Source organism: Balaenoptera ricei, chromosome 8 (genome assembly GCF_028023285.1).
Source record: "Balaenoptera ricei isolate mBalRic1 chromosome 8, mBalRic1.hap2, whole genome shotgun sequence".
Taxonomy (NCBI): Eukaryota; Metazoa; Chordata; class Mammalia; order Artiodactyla; family Balaenopteridae; genus Balaenoptera; species Balaenoptera ricei.
Genome location: NC_082646.1, coordinates 109465673 through 109483955, shown reverse-complemented (window position 1 = coordinate 109483955; position 18283 = coordinate 109465673). Strand labels below are relative to the sequence as shown.

General features: G+C 48.5%; 1 protein-coding gene across 19 annotated transcripts in view; it reads right to left on the bottom strand.

The window, feature by feature from the left end:
- The window catches only part of PPP6R3 (protein phosphatase 6 regulatory subunit 3), a 129593-nt gene extending 117666 nt beyond the window's left edge, over positions 1–11927 (bottom strand). For 10 of the 19 annotated variants that reach the window (XM_059932212.1, XM_059932214.1, XM_059932216.1 and 7 more), the window contains exons 1-2: positions 11818–11927; positions 10977–11050 (exon numbers count right to left, since the gene is read on the bottom strand). The gene's annotated coding sequence lies outside the window, so the exon portion shown is untranslated. The remainder of the gene's footprint in view (positions 1–10976; positions 11051–11817) is intronic. The other 9 variants (XM_059932228.1, XM_059932229.1, XM_059932232.1 and 6 more) reach the window with 2 other exon arrangements.
- Positions 11928–18283: the final 6356 nt, after the last annotated feature.

Genomic DNA, 18283 nt, shown 5'->3' with positions numbered 1-18283 from the left:
TATGAGGGCTAGAAGAAAAGATTAGCAGATACTAAGATCCATTTTTGCCCTTTTATTACATGCTTTCAATAAACATTTTTTTAAAAATCCCATAAACACAGTAAAGAGACAGGTCACAAATTGGGAAAGGATATTTGTCACACAACTAATTAATAAAAATCAGAATATATAAGAATTCCTGCAAATAAGAAAAACCAAACAACACAAGAGGAAAAAAAATAAGACATACACAGGTATTTCACAAAAGAAATCCAAATAGCCAAAAAAATGCTCAACTTCAGTAGTAATATGAAAGGAAAACATTAAAACCATGCAGAAATAAATGAATTAATAAAAATGGCCGAAGAATTAATTGAAGAGACGTTCCTCTAAAGAAGATATACAAACAGCCAATAAGGACATGAAAAGATGCTCAACAGCATTAGTCATTCAGGAAAGGCAAAATCACAATGAGATACCACACTTCACTAGCATGGCTATAATTTTTTTTTTTTAAGGGAAAATAATGTATGTTGGTGAGGACATGGAGAAATTAGAACCCTGATACAGTGTTGGTGAGAATACAATATGGTACAGTCACTTTGGAAAACAGTTTGGTAGGTCTTCAAAATGTTAAACACAGTTACATTACCCAACAATTCCACTCCTTAGTATACACCAAGAGAAATAACTACCTATGCCCCTCCAAAGACTTATACACAAATGCTCACGGCAGTACTGTTCATAGCAGTCAGAAAGTGGAATCAACCCAAACATGCACCAACTGATGAATGGTTAAATAACATGTGGTATGTCCATACAATGGAACGTTATTCAGCAATCAAATGCAACGAAGCACTGATACTGACATATGCTACAACATGGATAAACCTTGAAAACATGCTAAGTGGAAGAAGCTAGTCACAAAAGACCACATATTGTATGATTCCGTTTACATGAAATGTCCAGAACAGGCAAATCCACAGAAAGTCCATCAGTGGTTGCCTGGAGGTTAGGTGGGAATGGAGAGTCACTGCTAATGGGTACAAGGTTTCTTTTCAGGATGATGAAATGTTCTAACATTAGATTGTGGTGATCATTACACAGTTCTGTGAATATACTAAAACCTATTAAATTGTACGCTTTAAATGGGTAAATGGTAATATGTGAATTACATCTCTCAATAAAGCTATTAATTAAAAAATGAGATGTAAGTTCACACCCACCAATCTGGCAAATACAAAAAAGTCTGACAATACCAAGAGTTGGCAAGGATGCAGAACAACAGTGCTGGTAGGAGGGTAAACTGCTTCATCTATTTTTAACTAAAGTTAAAGCTGTACAGGTCCCACTACCCTGCAATTCTAGTTCTCTCCAAGGCTTCATACCTTGGAGAAATGCTTTTGCACTTGTTCAAAGCCTCGTTGTTTCTTTAGTGGAAACAATCCTATCCTACAATGATAGGACAGAGAATAAAATGAGATATTCAATCTGAAATAGAACACAGAAGTGAAAAGGAATAAACTTTAGCTACACACATCATTGTAGACAAAACTCGTTATCTGCATGGTCTCACTTCCCTCCCTTCCCAGCTTCAAGTCCATACCTCACCATCATAATCACTCCCTTGACCTTCTCTTGCTTTGCCACTTTTGCTTGGGTAAACCACAACTCCAACACAACTGCAACACTGCCTATTCTGCTACCAGGAAAAAGAACACAACTTCTTTTTTCACTTTAAACTAAGGATGGCTCCCCTCAGGAGGCCACTCCACATGGCTAGTCCATTCACATTCTTACTTTCCCATAGAATACTGCATACCTTCTCCTCTCTCCTCACACCCCACCGGCCCCTACTCACTCTCATTTTCACTGATAACTCCTCCTATTTCACGGAGAAAAAAGAAAACGGCCCTGCTCCCACCATGCCGGCTCTCCTACTACGCTCTCCCTCATCTCACCAAGGAAGAGCATACGGGCGCTCCACGTGGGCCCATTCCCAGCAAATGTCCCCTCTCCCGCTTCATCAAGGCGTTCACTCTGTACAGAACCACCTCCCACCAACAGTACAAAAATGCTGTAATTTCGGCCATCTCAACCAAACTTTCTCAAGGCCCCAACTCTCCCTTTAGCACAGCGGCAAGTGCCCACAAAAGGGCTTTCTCCACTTGCCCTCCTCTTCTCTCAATCCCTCGTGAACCCTCCCTTCCAGGCTCTTCCTGCACCACCGTGTGGGGACTGCTCTTGTCAAGATCATCAATGACTCACATGCCACCAAAGCCACAGGACAAGTCTGGGCCCTCATTTCACCTGAGGGCACAGCAGGAGCACTGGGCGTGGGTTCTCACTCCCGCCCCCTTGACGACGCCTCCCCCGTCTTCAAAGATGCAAGGCCCACCTGGTTCTCCTCTACCTCGGAGGCTGCCTGTCCCCATTTTCCTTGCTGCCTCGGCCCTCATTCATCAGTGCGCTCACTCAACATCAGGACTTTTAAGTGTCATCAAAACACTGACGACTCTCACATATCTATCCTCAGCCCAGACCTCTCCCCTCAACTCCGAATGCCGTAACCCTACGTGGCTCCAGTCAGCTCTCGAAGACCGTCACAAATGAAACAGGCCCAGACCCCAGCTCTTGATCTTACTTCCAAACCTGAGCCGCCCACCAACCTGACTGCAAGCAAAAACCCTTGGTCGGTACCACCTTCACTCCGCTCTCTCAGCTATATTCAATCTGTCAGCAAAGCCTGTTGGCCCGACCTTCAAGATGCACCCAGAATCCAACCACTCCTCACTTCCACCCCTGTGCCCTGTCACTCCAAGCTGTCATCATTGTTCTGTTGGATCCTGGGCAGCAGAGGGGCAGCTATTCTTAACACGATTTCAGGACAACCTTTTAAAAACATAAATCAGATCTCATATGACACCCCTGCTCAAAACACTACAATGACTTCCCATCTCATTCAGAGAAGTAGACAAAATCCCAACAATGGCCTGTGTGACTGGCTCCCGCCCCCCACCCCCCGACTTCCTCTCCTGCCACTCTCCCTCCTGCCAGGCTCTCTACTGTCCCTCCAACACAGCAGGTACAACCCTTCTTAGCACCTCACGTGCACCAGACTCTGCCTGTGAGACTCCCCTTACCCCACCCCCACCCGTAGCCACGTGGCTCCCTGCCTCACCTCCTGTGTTCAGAGGTCTCAGGAAGGCCCCTCCTGACCACCTTATTTCAATCTGCAAACAGCCCCCACCCACCTGGCTTGACTTTGCTCCCAGCTGTATCACCACATGACTACCGTGTCTTTGACTTTGTCTTTAACTGTCTTTCTCCACCAACACATAAGTTCCAGAGGACAGGGACAATGTCTTCTTTGATCACTGCTAATATAGCCAACATCAGAACGTATGTCTTAGCGCCTAAGACATAAGTACTCAAACATTTGAATAAATGAGTCTCAAAAACAGTAAGAGGGGAGGGAGTGAGTTACAGAACAAAATGATTCCATTTATATAAAGACATGCAAAAATTAAGTTATATTATATAAGGATACATTCACAGATGGTAACACCATAAAGTAAATCAAGAAAATGATACATGCAGGGCAGCCCTTGCTTTGGGGAGGTCAGAAGAGGTAGGAGTGGTCGGGGAGGTCATACAGGAAGCCAAAGGTAGTGGCAACATTCTATTTCTTAAGCTGGTCAGTGGGTGCACAATTGGTAGTTTTAACATTTAATATCTGTACACAGGCTGACATATACTCCTTGAACACATGATCTCATTAAAAACTGAAACAAAAAACAGGTTAGAGCAAGACAGGTCAAATCCAGCCCACCACCTGTTTTTGTAAATAAAACTTTACTAGAAGACAGCCACCTTCATTCGTTTCATGTTGACTGTGGCTGCTTTTACACCGCAGCAGCAGAATCGAGTAGTTACAGAGACCATATAGCCAGCAAAGCCTAACATATTTACTAACTGGCCCTTTACAGAAAAGAGTTGTCTGGTTATAATGTGAAATTTGTAAAGAAACTGAAAGCAAAATTTAAAAGAGCCAATCTCTGTTAAAAAACACTGTTCTCTCAAGGACTTCCCTGGCGGTCCAGTGGTTAAGACTATGAGCTTCCACTGCAGGGGTCACGGGTTCGACCCCTGGTTAGGGAACTAGATCCCACATGCCTCGCAGCACGGCCAAATAAATAAATAAAAGTTCAAAACAAAAACGAAAACAAAACATTGATCCTTCAAGACATGCGTGATTATCTCCAAGAGCACAGTACACTGAAAAAATATGGTTCCATATAACACGAGGGATTCCAAAGCAAACGGGGTTTTTATGCTGTCTTAAAGCGCCAGAGAGATTTTAAAGATGAATATTTTAGAAGGCAAAGTGCAAAACCTCAAATTTATGATCTCTACTCCCACCCCAGTAAGAAAATATTATCACATTTTAGCAAATAAAATCTATATAACATAATCCAAATTTGGGGGGAAAAAAGAAGACAACAACAACACTACCACCTAACCCTACAACCTGCCCTGACCCACTTCGCCGTCACCTTACACTTCCCCAGAGCAGCTGGTTAGACCTCGGAAGTCCTCTATGATGCCATAATATTCCATTTCACTTCTTCAGGGCATTTCACTGCAACTTATATTAGTCATCTCTGAACTTATTTCTATTGTTATTAGAAAGAAGACTGATAACAGTAATATTAAAACAAATATTACTGTGTACTAGGCATTGTGCTAGTTCGTTTATATTTAATACTCATTTCACAAATAGGAAACGAAGGAACAGAGATGTCATCTAATATTATGATTACACAGCTGGAAGACTGTGGAAGCCAGAACTCAAAGTCAGCTATTTTAGGTCCTGTGCACTCTTGACCTCCACAAGACACTCTGAATTGAGAACAGAGAACAGATATTAATCTGTGAAAACTTCCTTAGCTTAAAATACTACCCCTATGATAGATGCCAAATACATAGCTGTTGTATCCATCTAAGAGTATAATAAATCAAGGATGAGAGGTCCACAGTGGAAAGGCGGGAAGGGGGTGATTCAAAGAGTATTGTTTAATCAGAAGGGACTGGGTCTCATCGCAGGCAACAGAGGCAGATGTGACCTGCCCACTGTCCAGAGGCAACAGAAACCCTATGTATCTCTATGTCAACAGAAGTAAACCAGGAGACACTACACTCCCTCATCTACTACAATGACAAAAACAGATATGTACTACCACTAAAAAACAAACAACAACAAACAAAACATCAACTCAGAAGTTAACCATTTATTCTTTTTTCTTTAAATTTTTATTGGAGTATAGTTGATTTACAATGTTGTGTTTATTCTTAACTCACAGTGAGTTCCAGCTATGATGTTATTGTTGAAACAAATGACACTTGAAATTATGGTCTATTGGGGCCACCAAAACCCTAAGGAATCACCCAGGAACTGAGATTTCTCTGCTGCCTATAGGTCCATTTTCCAGCATGACCTAAATTTTTCTCTAATAATCAATGACCTCCAAAACCATGATTCTCATGAAAGGAAGCCCCACACAGCCACTCAAGTCAATACTTGTCAATGTTCCTCCCACCACTGCCTCATCTGGGGACTGAAGGCCCAGATTTCACCAAGGTCCAGCCAATGTCTACTGACTACACTAAGCCTGACGGGATAGAGGAGGCCACCCCGGAGTGTGCCTTAGTGGCCAGTGTAACTGCTGCCTTACTCACCCTGATTACTCACCATGCATTCTCAGGCAAGCTCCCCTTTCTCTCCTTGTCAGTGTGTCGCATTACTGTTGACACCAGTGTTATTGTTCAGATTTACATCCAGGTCCAGGGAACTCCAGGCTCCCACTAGCAATCCACACAGCTTTCTCCAAGTCTGACTCAACATTCAGTCATACTTTTACTTCTGCAGGCTTGCTTGCTTTTACTTATTGATTTATTTATTGCCGCCTTTTTAGTTCGGCTCCCTAATGTTTCAAAAAACAATCTCATTCATCTTTCCTTTGGGCCACCAGATTTCATGGCAGTCAGCCTCTGGGGTACACAAACCATTCCAAGTCAATACATATTCCCGCTGTAAGATATTTTGGAATTAATAATACCCTAGTTTTCTCCAGAGTGGCTGAGAAGTACAAAATCAGAGTCTCCTTATATCAGTAAAAAGATGTTCAGAACCTATCAAACTTTATTTGTATAAAATCAGTCGACTGTGTAGTCTTCACTAATACTTAATAAAACAGATCAACACTAGCCAGCAGAAGTGAGTAGTAGTAAACCTCCTCTACTCAGAGTAACCCCAGATCTTTGCAAAGTCTGTGACAAAAAAAATGCCCTAGTTAAGGTTAAGAAGCCTTTCAAGTACTGCCAAGATTCCCTTTTACTTGCTTCTTTACCGTCTAGCCAATCTACCTGGTACCCAGATGTCAGTTCATAATCATTCAAAACCTGAAACAAACTGGGCATTGACTAGTAACTCTCTCTCCCCTCCCAGTAAAGAAAAATAAAGGGGGAGGGAGGGAGGGAGAAGGAAAGGGGGTTTCCATGGCAACTAAACGTAAGCCAAAGTCAAAAGTCAAATCTACAGTCAACCTCGATCCAGACTGCAGCAGAAAAAAACCAATTCCCACTGTAAGCACCATGGATTTCAAGGATGCTCAAGATGTTCAGCATGAACCTACACCAAGCCTCTGATCAGTACGGGAACAGTCAGTGTTTCAAGTTTGATCAAGATGTTGCAACCAACATCTATGGAGCAAAAGACAATATAGGTCAATCCTATTTGTCACTGCAAAGCAGCTTCATCAGCATGGGAAGAGTGGCACTGCTTAGACACACCAAACCAAGGAGGAAAGTGGAAGTAACTATTTAATACGTATGAGAAACAAAGGTGTAACTATTTTATTTTTTGGCAAGAGACTTCTGGCAATCTCAACCACCCAACCAGCAAACACAAGCTCTTTCCTCTCAAGTCTCTAGGGCCTCTCATTAAGAGTCTGCTATTTACACCACATACAAGTCTAACAAGCTGTGTTCTCTGGCCTCACAGCCAAAAGGACACCTCTTTTGTCAATGCTGCCTCTCCCCATAGACTGCAAGTCCTTAAATGCCTGTTCATGACTGAATCCCTAATACAGTTCCTGACCGAGTAAGGATTCAATGTATTTACTGATCAAATAAATGAAGATTAGAAGAAGTAGACAGGGCAAGTGGTCACTTGTCATTCTCAGCGTAGCCATAGGCCTGATTTCAGGATGAAGGATTAGAAAGTGCCTCCCTAATCTCCTCCCTTTTATATGTCAAGATTTTAACATTCGGTTGGTGAAAATCTGTACAATTTTTATACTAACATTCTTCCGCTCAATAAACTAGATCATCCATATTCTAAGTGGGTGTGAGAAAAGGATCTCTGCCGGTCTCTCTTCTACTGCACCTCACCTCCCCAGGAGAAAAAACACTCACCCACTTGGGTCAGAGTTCAGGGCACAGGCAATCCCCCTTTGCTAGCAAGCAAGGGTCACTGTGTTAAACAATAAGCATAGAGTTTGCCTCTCTCTTGCCTTCAAAGGGCAGAATTGGCAAATCAATCCAGGGCTAACTCTCTGGAAATAGGCTTTCATTTAAAAAAAAAAAAAAAAGATAATGATGAAGCTGGCATCTAAAAACAGAACTGACAGCTGACTGACAAGATGAGGGCAAAAGATACAAAACTCAAAAATCACAGTAAGGGGCTTCCCTGGTGGCGCAGTGGTTGAGAGTCTGCCTGCTAATGCAGGGGACACGGGTTCGAGCCCTGGTCCGGGAAGATCCCACATGCCGCGGAGCGGCTGGGCCCGTGAGCCACAACTACTGAGCCTGCGTGTCTGGAGCCTGTGCCCCGCAACGGGAGGGGCCGCGATAGTGAAAGGCCCGCGCACCGCGATGAAGGGCGGTCCCCGCACCGCGATGAGGAGTGGCCCCCGCTTGCCGCAACTAGAGAAAGCCCTCGCACGAACCGAAGACCCAACACAGTCAAAAATAAATAAATAAAGTAGCTATAAGAGCACCCAAGCCCTTAAAAAAAAAAAAAAAAAAAAAAAAAAAAATCACAGTAAGAACAGAATTACCAAGGATAGTAAAATGAACCCCTGTGTACCTATCACCCAGTGTCAACAGTTAACATCTCCTGGCTGTTGTTTCATCTATACCCCCATATGCTCCATGTGAAAATTATTCCAAATGGATTACAACTCCATACACACCCATATCCTCCCAGTTGGATTACTTTGAAACAAATCGGACATGTCATCTTATCCACACATGCTATATTTCTAGATGACAAGGTCTCTTTCTCTGACAAGTTTTTTATTCATATTTTGCTATAATTGCTAACATCTAGCAAACAGTCTTTTGAAGAAGACAAAACATGCCTTATAAAGTGTAACAGTTCCTTACTAACAAATATATAGCAGTGTTCATTCTTAAAAAAAAAAAAAAAAATCACAGTAAGATAAGGTTATTTAGCATAGGCACAAACAATCCTAAACACCTGAGAGCACTAAGTTTCAGCTATGACAATAGATTCTCATGAAGCAACAGAAAAAAAAATAAGTTTCTCTATTATTTTATAAAATAAATTCACTTAAAAAAATTTTTTTAAAGTTCAGTCTCCTTTAAAGTTCAGCATCTGAAAATAACGTACGTACACCATCCTTCCCCACTACTAAGTTAACGTCCAAGGTAGGATCTAGGTATGGGTAGAGCTCACAGATGACACAAAGAATTCCTTGACCCACAAGCAGTCCCTAAAATCTGTGGTCTAGAACGGTAGTTCCAAAACCTAGCTGCACTTCAGTACTACTTGGGGAGCTTTTAAAAATATATTCTCACTCTCACCACACATTTCTAGAGGTGGGGTTCATCACGCATGGTCTTAAAAAGTATCCCAAATGATTCCACTGCAGGCCAGATTAGGCCATCTATCTAGAGCAGGGTTTCTCAACCTCAGCACCACTGATATTCGGGGCTGGATAATTTTTTATTGGGGAGAGGGTTGCCATCTTGTGCATCATAGGATGTTTAACAGCATCCCTGGTCTCTACCCTCTAGAAGTCAATAGTACACTGCCCAACCCCACAGATCTGACGAGCAAAAACGTCTCCAGACATTGCCAAATGTTTCTTTGGGGCAAAATCACCCTCCAGTTGAGAACCACTGATCTAGAGTAAATCAAAAACCAACCATTTGAGGTTCTCTTAAGAAAGGAAAGAGATAAGAAAGCTTCTTAAAGCCAAGAAGCCAGGTCTATGTTTTTCTATCCATCTCACCTAAGAAAAAGTAGCTAATCCTCGGCTCACACCAGGGCTCAGATCTTGACTTATGAGGAGGAGCAACCACAGCCTCTTGTGCTTTTTATGAAATAAACTCAGAGCTGAGTTTTAGTTGAGCAGACAGTTAGAATAACTTCGCTATCATTCTTCTTAAGGGTAATAAGGCATTGTAAAATTTTAGACCAATATACACTCAGGCTGCCTCTCAAATATCCAAAATATAAGACCCCAAGATACAAGTTTATCAAAGAAGCAAACTAAATTCCAATCCTGACAAATACTGTTTTAAGGAAGATGTCTCATCTGTAACAAGCACATTACACCTTTGTACCAAATCAATGCAAAACTTTACTTTAAAGAGGCTAAGCAAACCTCACCCTGTCAAACCTTAATTTTATCACTATTCATTTTCTGTCCAGTTATGGTCTGATTCTCAAATTCCCAAGCAGTTAATTGAAACCAGCAAGTTTTTGTTTTGCTATACTTTACACAAAAGCTAGTTTTCTAATCTAAAACAATCTTCTTCCTGTTCTTCAGTAAGTTAAACCAGCGAGATGCTCATCTGTACTTAAGACCGAGTCTATCAAAATAACACTTCCCCAGTGCAACAAAGCAAGCCAGGGCCCAAGCAAGTAATTCCAGCGGAAAGGCAAGCATGGTTTCAAGTACCAGGGAGAAGAGCACGGGGCAGGAATCAAAAGACTGTGAGTATATATGTGAGTGAGTGCACAGCATTTTGGTGGTTACTCTAGACTCTGATCAAACATACTGAAATGCAAAACATCCATCCAGGACAACAGTTATTTCCCAAACTATCTTCACTGAAGTATATCTCAATACACAGCAACCTTTCAAATCTCAATAAGAACCCAGGAGTACACTAAGAAACTCTAGAGTTATTGGGGGCCAATCACACTCAATAAGTAGTATCCAAAAGTACGGTAGGAACAGAATCCGACTTGCGCTCCCGATGGGCTTTTCTTTATTTAACCATCTCTTAAACCATTCCGAGGCACCACCACTAATTACTCCAGAAAACGTTTGTAATTTAATCAATCTTCAACCACCCCTTCTCCTGGGTGGTTCTCAGGCCAAATGACTCTTAAATACACAGAGCTTTCTAAAGACACTCACCAAAAGCCAGGACTTAAACACTCATGTGACTTCCTAATAGTATCTAAACATTTAACAATCAAATTTAAACTAATAATGGCCACTAATTACTAAGCGGATTCTTCGTGCCAGGCACCGTTTCGGGCTGCTTTACACGTATTAACTCCTTTCCTCCCGACAAACTTAAGGAGGGAGACACCGTTGTTATTCCCGTATCACAAAAGAAGCAGGGAGTTTGGGTAACCTGCCCAAGGTCACAGGGCTAGAAAGTGGTGAAGCCGAGACCTGAAACCAAGGCAGTCTAACCCGAGAGCAAAGAAAGCTCCACCACCACCACCGCTTAGGAGACTTCCCAGTGGCTGGAAATCTGGAGTCTCTTTCCCACTTGCTGCCTACCTACAACGTGACCTTGAGGACAAAATCGCAGTCAACTCCACATTAACAAAACAGCCACATTAACATTAAGTGCTGTGAGGATGAAAGGAAACAACTCCCAAGCGCCCCTCCCAGAAAAGCAAAACCTAAAGCTCTATCCGACCCACAGAGAAAATGGTGAAGTACCGAGAAAATTACACGAAGCTCCGAGGTTGAAACGTCAGGACACACCGGTACATCCAAGGACTCATTCCGTCCACCTACAACCAAGAGTCCAAGTTGTGATCAGGGCAAGCAGGACCGGGAGGAAGCCCCTCCGAGGGAACGGCGAGAGGGCTTCTTTAAGAGGGAGGTACTTGCGGCCGAAAGAAGGACCACCCCCCTAGTGCATATGCGCCAGGGAGGTTTTCGCGACCAGGTCTGCGCTGGAGTCGCAACACCGGAGTTAGCAAATCGCTCGGAAGGAGGTTTAAACACTCCGAGCCGGGCTCTGCGTATCCCGATGACTCTGCGGCGAAGAAGCAGAAACCCACAGAACTTGTTTCCCGGAGAACCGAGTCCAACAACGGCCTTCGCGAGTCTCCGGCGAGCCGCCGCCTCAACTTGACACGCTCCGGGGCCCGCGGGCAGCGGACGGCGCTCGGGGCGGGAAGGCCGGAGCAGAGCGGGGCCCGGCCGGCTTAGGGGCGCGCCCGGCCGCTCGCCGCGCCAGGCCGCGGACGTCAACGCGGGCGCAAAGTTCGCCGCCCGGCCCGCGACCCGCCCAGCCGCCCGGCCCGGCGGGGCCCCCGCGGCCCGCGGCGGGCGAGCGAGCGGCTGACAGGCGCGGGCGGGGACGAGCCGGGGAGCCCGGGCGCCGCGCCTCCCCGGCCGCCCAGCGGCGAATTCCGGGGGGGAGGGGAGGGGGCCGGGACGCTCCCTCCCCGCGCCGCCGAGGCCGGGCGGAGGGGCCCCGCCGCCGCCCGCGCGCCGCGTACCCCGCGCACCCCGCGCCGCGGCCCGCTCCGCCGCCCCCTCCCCCCATTACCTGGAGGTGCCCGCGACTCGCCGCTACTTGCGCTCAGGCGGGAAACGCGCTCACCGACACCATCAGCGAAGCGCCCAAAATGGCGGACGTATCAAGCAGGCCTTGAGTTCCCCCCGCCCTCCCTCCGGCCGCCTCGCGACCAATCAAGGCCCTGCCCCCGCCCCCGGCTCCACGCTCATTGGCCTCCCTCTCCCGCCCCCTGCAACCTATTGGGTCACACTGCTGCCCCGTTGCACCCACTCCGATTGGCTCGCAGACCCCGTCCGTCAAGTGCGAGGGGCGCATTCTTTTCCCATGGACTTGACGGATCCGGAACCTCTAGGACCCCGGAGTCTGGAGAAACAAATCAGAAACCGAGAGAAACCTGGCTGGGTCCCCCTACGCCGTAGCAACAGCAGGGCCTCCGCTTGACGGACGCTTCGGACCACCAATCCGATAGCCAATGCTTTTTAAAACTAAATTGAGCCAAACCAATCATGGCCGTAGCTCTGGGAGCTGCAAGAGAACCAATGGGGTAGCGAGACCGGCGGGCAGGCGGGTCGGAGGGCCTGGAGGAAACCGGTGATGACGTGAGCCACAATGTGTTTCGGCGGCGGAAGCTTCGCGGAGCTGGGGAATTAGCTCAAATGGTAGAGCGCTCGCTTAGCATGTGAGAGGTAGCGGGATCGACGCCCGCATTCTCCACGGCTGAATTTTATAAAGGTTGAGGGGTCGCCCGTCGGTGACGGTCACCTTGTCTTCAAAGGCGGCGGCAATACCAGGAGTTACAGGGTCAAAGTGAGGGGCCAGGTCCCCCAATCTGTGCGCCCAGATCCGCGAGGGAGGAGAAGTGCGGAGACGCGGGGGTCTTTGTTTTGCCTCGCGGAAGGATTTGCGCAGGTGCTTCTTCCAATCTAGTGAGCACTTGGTCTGTGCCCAGCCTGCGGGGGTGCGCAGAGAGCAGAGGATCCCGGCTTTGACGTCTGTGGGAGACGTCAGACTCTACCTGGGCAACACCAGGTAAGTAAAGCAGGCCGCAGAGTGGTCGGGGTCTTCCTGAGCAGGTGACATTTCCACCCACGGGACAGGGAGAACAGAACCGTGGGCCTAGGTCTGGGTGGCTGGGAGAGAGACCTGAGACCCCAGGGTGGGGCTTTGGAGCAGGTTGGGTTGTGGTGGGAGAGGTGACGCCCCGGGGGAAACCAACAGTCCCAGTGCTCAGATGGGTGCCGGGCCTGGAGTCATAAAGAGCGCCCCGTGCAGGGAGGATGGCAGGTTTCCCTGGGGGCACTGACTTGGTCAGAGATGGCCACTCCACCTCAACGACAGGAGGCAGGCTTACTGCGGGGCTTCCCCAGGCTGTCTCCCAGAGTCCAGGCCTGAGAAGAGTGACAGAGCTTGGCCCCTGGGGGTAGCGGGATGGCAGGACCATTGGAGTTGGCCCCTGGGCTGCCTTCCCAATGCTCAGCGTCCCGCTGCACCCCTGTGCATCCGCCCCAGCTGGCCCTCCGCCTCCCTGACTCAGACTCTCTGAGCCCCCGTGCCAAATGGCAGCGAGAATGGAGCCCAGCTTGAACTGGGCCAACCCCAGCACCTGAGGAGCTGGGTCTCTGGTGCAAACATGCCTCTCCCCCAGCTCACCCCTTTCAGCGAGCCTGTGGCTAGAAGCAGAATCTAGAAGGAGTTCATTGCTTGTAGATTATCATCCCAACACTACGTGTTAGTTAACTGAGACCCGGAAAGCATTTAGACACCCGTACTTGGCTGAGTGACCTTGGCTGGGTGATCAGTGCCCCTCTGAATCTCCAGGTCTTATCTGTAAAGTACTGGTGATAATACCTACCCGCCTGTGTCCATGCCCTGAAGGGCACTGGGCCTCTAGGAAGGCAGCAACCAAGGGCAGATTTTACTTGCCTTGATTCTACTGTTCGGAAGAGGCTCAGAGCCTTGCCCAAGGCCACACAGCTAGTGAAGAACACAGTCAAGATTGAAACCAGTTCAGAAGATGTGCTTGGTGCAGAGGGTTAGGGAGAGGGACATACATACAGATAACCCTGGGTGGGGCAGGAGCAGGCATACCCGGCAGAGGGAACTGCAGAAGCGTGGTGGGGGGAGGCACCTCTGTTGGAGGACCGGGTCGTGGTGATCACAGGTCTGGGGGGAAAACAATGGGAGGGACTCATAGCAGCTTTGGAGGATACGCGAAGCAACTTGGGGTTTATCCTCAGACAGCGAGGGCCAGGAAAAGCTTCGGAGCAACAGAAGGGCGAATTCAGGGCTGGCCATACTTTGGAAAGGATTGTTTGGATTACGAGCAGCAAGGCTGTGCTATAGCAGTAGCATAGGACCAGAGGGGCAGTCCCTAGCGACTGGACCTAGGAGCACGGGAGAGGCTGCAGGGAGGCCCGGGACAGTAAAAGCACTCTATACAATGTGACGCTTTAAATAACATTAAATATGAGATGAACCCTGTGCCCTTGAGCAGGACTGAAAACGACTTTCTGTTTCTAGAGCCATTGGACTAAAAGCTTCTTGAGGTTAGTTTTTGTTTTATTCACTGCTGTACTACAGTACCTAGTACTTAGCACACAGTAGATGCTCAGTAATTCATTGTTAATTTCATTACAAATTCTTTCTAAAGACCTCTTGGTCTTTCTGACTGACCGATGCTCTGACAGTGCTCTTTGGTGTGACCCTTCCCTGCAGCTGCGCCTGCCTTGTTCTTCCAATGGCTACCTTTTGTCTGGTGAGGAAGTCTTAAGCCTACCTATCTCCTGCCTTTCCTTTCCAAGTAATCCAGCACAAAGCCTTCGTCCTATTCAATCTGGTCTCTCTCTTGCGTGTCCGTGTCCCAATTCTGGTCCTCTGGCACAAGTCAGTGTTGTTGATGACAGGGGGTGGTGCCTCAGAGGGACATCTCTGAGTGTGTGGGCAGGAGGGGGCAGCCAGGGCTGGCACCTGCCCTCCTGGGGAGGAGGTGGCCCAGCCACCCACTGATCCGTGCATCCCTTTACTCATTCATCATCAAAGGACTTGCCGGTATCTGCTTCAGGCTCCTCCATCCCAGACTGAGGTGGGTCACAGAGCCATGTGCACTATAATTAAAGGAAATAATGCAGGGACTTCCCTGGTGGTCCAGTGGTTAAGGGTCTGCACTCCCAATGCAGGGGGCCCGGGTTCAATCCCTTGTCAGGGAACTAGATCCTGCATGCCGCAGCTAAATATCCCGCATGCCGCAAGGAAGATCCCAGGTGCCTCAACTAAGACCTGGCGCAGCCAAATATATAGATATTAAAAAGAAAAGAAATAGCGCAGTACCTCGTCCAACATAAGTGGGCACCCAAAGTCTCCAATTATGATGAGCTCCTAGCCTAACCAGAAGGGTTGAAGTCAGGGAGAACTTCCTGGAGGAGGAGGCATCTGAGTTGAGCCTATCTCCTGAGGACCATGGGGAGCCATTGACAGGCTTTAAGGAGGAGAGTGACTTCAAAAGCTCTGCAGTGGCCTCACCATCATAAAACTTCTAGATTTCTCAAATTGCCACCTTCCTCTTTTTCTCCCTATCCCTTTGTAATTTAATTTTTAATATTTCAATTTTCAACCCATCTAGATTTTTTTTTAAATTATATGAAAAATTTCACACATACTCAACAGTAGAGAGAAAAGTATTAGTGAGTGCACGTATGCCCATCACCCAGCTATGACTCCTTAACCTTGGGGAACAGACACAGAGCTGCCAGATCTTAATTCTATCAAGTAGTGATTTTTTAAAAATACTGTTTACTATTACTGTGATTTCATAAAAGAAGGGACATTTTACCACACACACACATACACTCAGATAGGAAAGACCAGCTTAGGATAAAGAAAAGTCTTTAAATTGGATGAGCTTGCCTTGAGAACAGAGACCACCATTGTCTTTCCTTCTGCTAGGTCACCAAGGCTCAGTCCTGATCCGAGGGCTGGAGTGGGGTTTCCCTGGCAGAGGACATGCTCTGGAAGGGCCAGAGCTGGTGCTGGGTGGTTGCTGGGTCAGGTTAGGATGTGTTGAGGCTGGAGAGAAGGGGCCAGTTAGGGAAATCTAGTGGGATATGAAGGGTAGGCCCATTTTAACATGGAAATTTAACTCTGTTTCTTTTCCTTTTCTTCACTGCGTTAAGATTCAGTCTGGGTTGGGGGGGAGGTGAGTATTTCCCTTCCCACCAAAGGACTGGTGATAGAAAGGGGAACCACTAGGGTTGCTAATGATTAGGGCCACCATCGAGCTTGCGGGGAAAGAAAAGAGAAGATGGCCTTTGGGTGTTCCTTGGTGGGACTCCAGCTCCATTATCAGAGGGTGTGGTCCAACAAGGGAGTCCCAGTGCTAGAAGCGCCAGCTGAGTGGCTCTGGAGAAGGAACAGGGGCCAAGTGGGATTCAAGCCCACCCAACTTCGCAACCACCCAGGCTTCTCAGGGACAGAACCTTCTACACTGCCCACATCCTGGTTCCCCAGCGTCCTGCCTGACAGTGGACGTGCTCCAGATCTGGGCACATGGATTTGGTTCAGCTGCCCAGGGCAGCTGTAGACCCAAGGGGACTCTGGACCTCTGGCAGGGCGGAGCTCCCACACCCATCCTGGGGTTGGAGGCAGGCCGAGCTGAACAAATGGATCCCCTCTGATGGGGTTGGTGGGGAGGGGGCCATCACATGAGGGAAACCCCGCAGGGCTCAGTAAGGGATGGCAGAGACTTGGGGAGCAGTGGGTGTCACCGCAGAGCTGAGAGGGTTTAAAGGGAAAGTAGAAGCCCTTTTGGCCACATTGAGCAGCACCCAGTAGCCAGATGGTAATGTTTATTGGATAAAGGAAGGATTGAACAAATGAATGAAAAAAATTTTGGCTTTACTTCTTTTTCCCCGAACCTTGGTTTCCTCTACTACAGACTGGGGATACCATTGACCTAGCTGGGCTGTTGTGAATTTTAAATGAAATAAGCCCGTTAACTTCACCCCCACACTTGAGAGACAGATTAGACATCACCTCCTCCAGGAAGCCCTCGTCTTCCCATCTGAATACGGGCCCCAGAATATAACACTGTGCTTTCCCCACAGCTTTGGAAACTCTCTCTGTTACTAGGTTTTGAGCACCTTTAAGGGAGGGGGGTCACATCTCACTGCTCTCTGGGGCCCCCAGCATGTGACTCAAGTGCAGCGCTCTGCACACAGTAGCCGCTTAATAAAGGCTGATAGATTTACTTGACATATAGTAGGAGGCCAGTGGGTTGACCCTCTGGCACCCCGGCCATGCAATGGCTCTATCTGGGGCCTGCGGGAGAGGGAGGAGGAGGACTTCCTCCCAGCGCACATAGGCCACCAGCGAGCAGCAGCCCAGCCACCGCTCCCCGACCCCGTGCTGGATCCCTGGCTTCCCGAGCAGACTGGATGGCTGACCGGGCAGGAGACTTGGGGGGGCGGGGGTTCTCCCCCATGATGCAGCCGCCCCCCGCTGCCCCACTGGCTGCCTGCATCGATACTGGTGCTTTAATGCGCACCTGAGAGCGAGGGGGCCCAAGTGCTTCAAGCCCTGAGCTTCCTTCCGCAGGCAGCTCTGTGGACAGGAGCTGCTGCCTTGGGCCCCCGGGGGCCGGCTGCACTCTAGCTCTGCTGGTCCTTAGCGCTGTGACCTTGGGCAAGTATGTCACCTCTCCCACTCACCGAGAACCTGCTACTTGCCAGGCCCCGGCTGAGTAAGGCTTATCTCACGGAAGCCTTACTGTAGTCCCGGGGGGTGGGTGATGGCACCCCTCCTTGACAGACGGACGGGGCGGCTGGATGAAGCAGATAAGAAATGAAGCTTTTCAGGCAGAGGCGGATCTGCCCCCTGCGGTCCACAAAGGGGACTTGAGTGTAGATGCCCACCGGGGGTGGCACAGCTGGCCCTGGCTCGGCACTCAGGGCGGGCCGCCCATGCTCACTGTTACTTTGCACCGACGGCAGGCGGCCCATCCCCAGCATCTGCTCTCGAGAGGTGCTGACAGCAGCACCAGCAAGCCCCCCTGTTTCCATCACCGCCAGCGCTGACCCACGACCTCGGGGAACTCCCGGGCAATCTCCTGGGCAGTCAGGAGTCAGAGGAGGCTACCCCTCAAAGGTCTGTCCCAGGAAACCAGGCCCAACCCCAGCTGTGTCCCCCGGCCCAGCAGTCTTGGAGCCCTCAGGGCCACAGCCCTCCTCATCCCACCAAACTCCCCTCCCTCGGCTGTCACCTGGGCACTGCAGGCCTCAGGGCTCAAGGGTGCAATCTCAGGGTCGTGTGGGGAGGCACCTCTTCTGCCTCTTTGTGGTTTGATCCCCGAGTGGGGGGCGCACCAGCACTACGCCCGATTCCGCCCTGACCTCCCGCCGACGTTCCAGTGGGGGTCAGGCCCTTCCCGGCTGTTGCATTTTCCTCCCTCCCAGCCCTGCAAGTGTGGTTCCTCCTGCCTGGCCTCAGAACAGCCCAGCCTCCT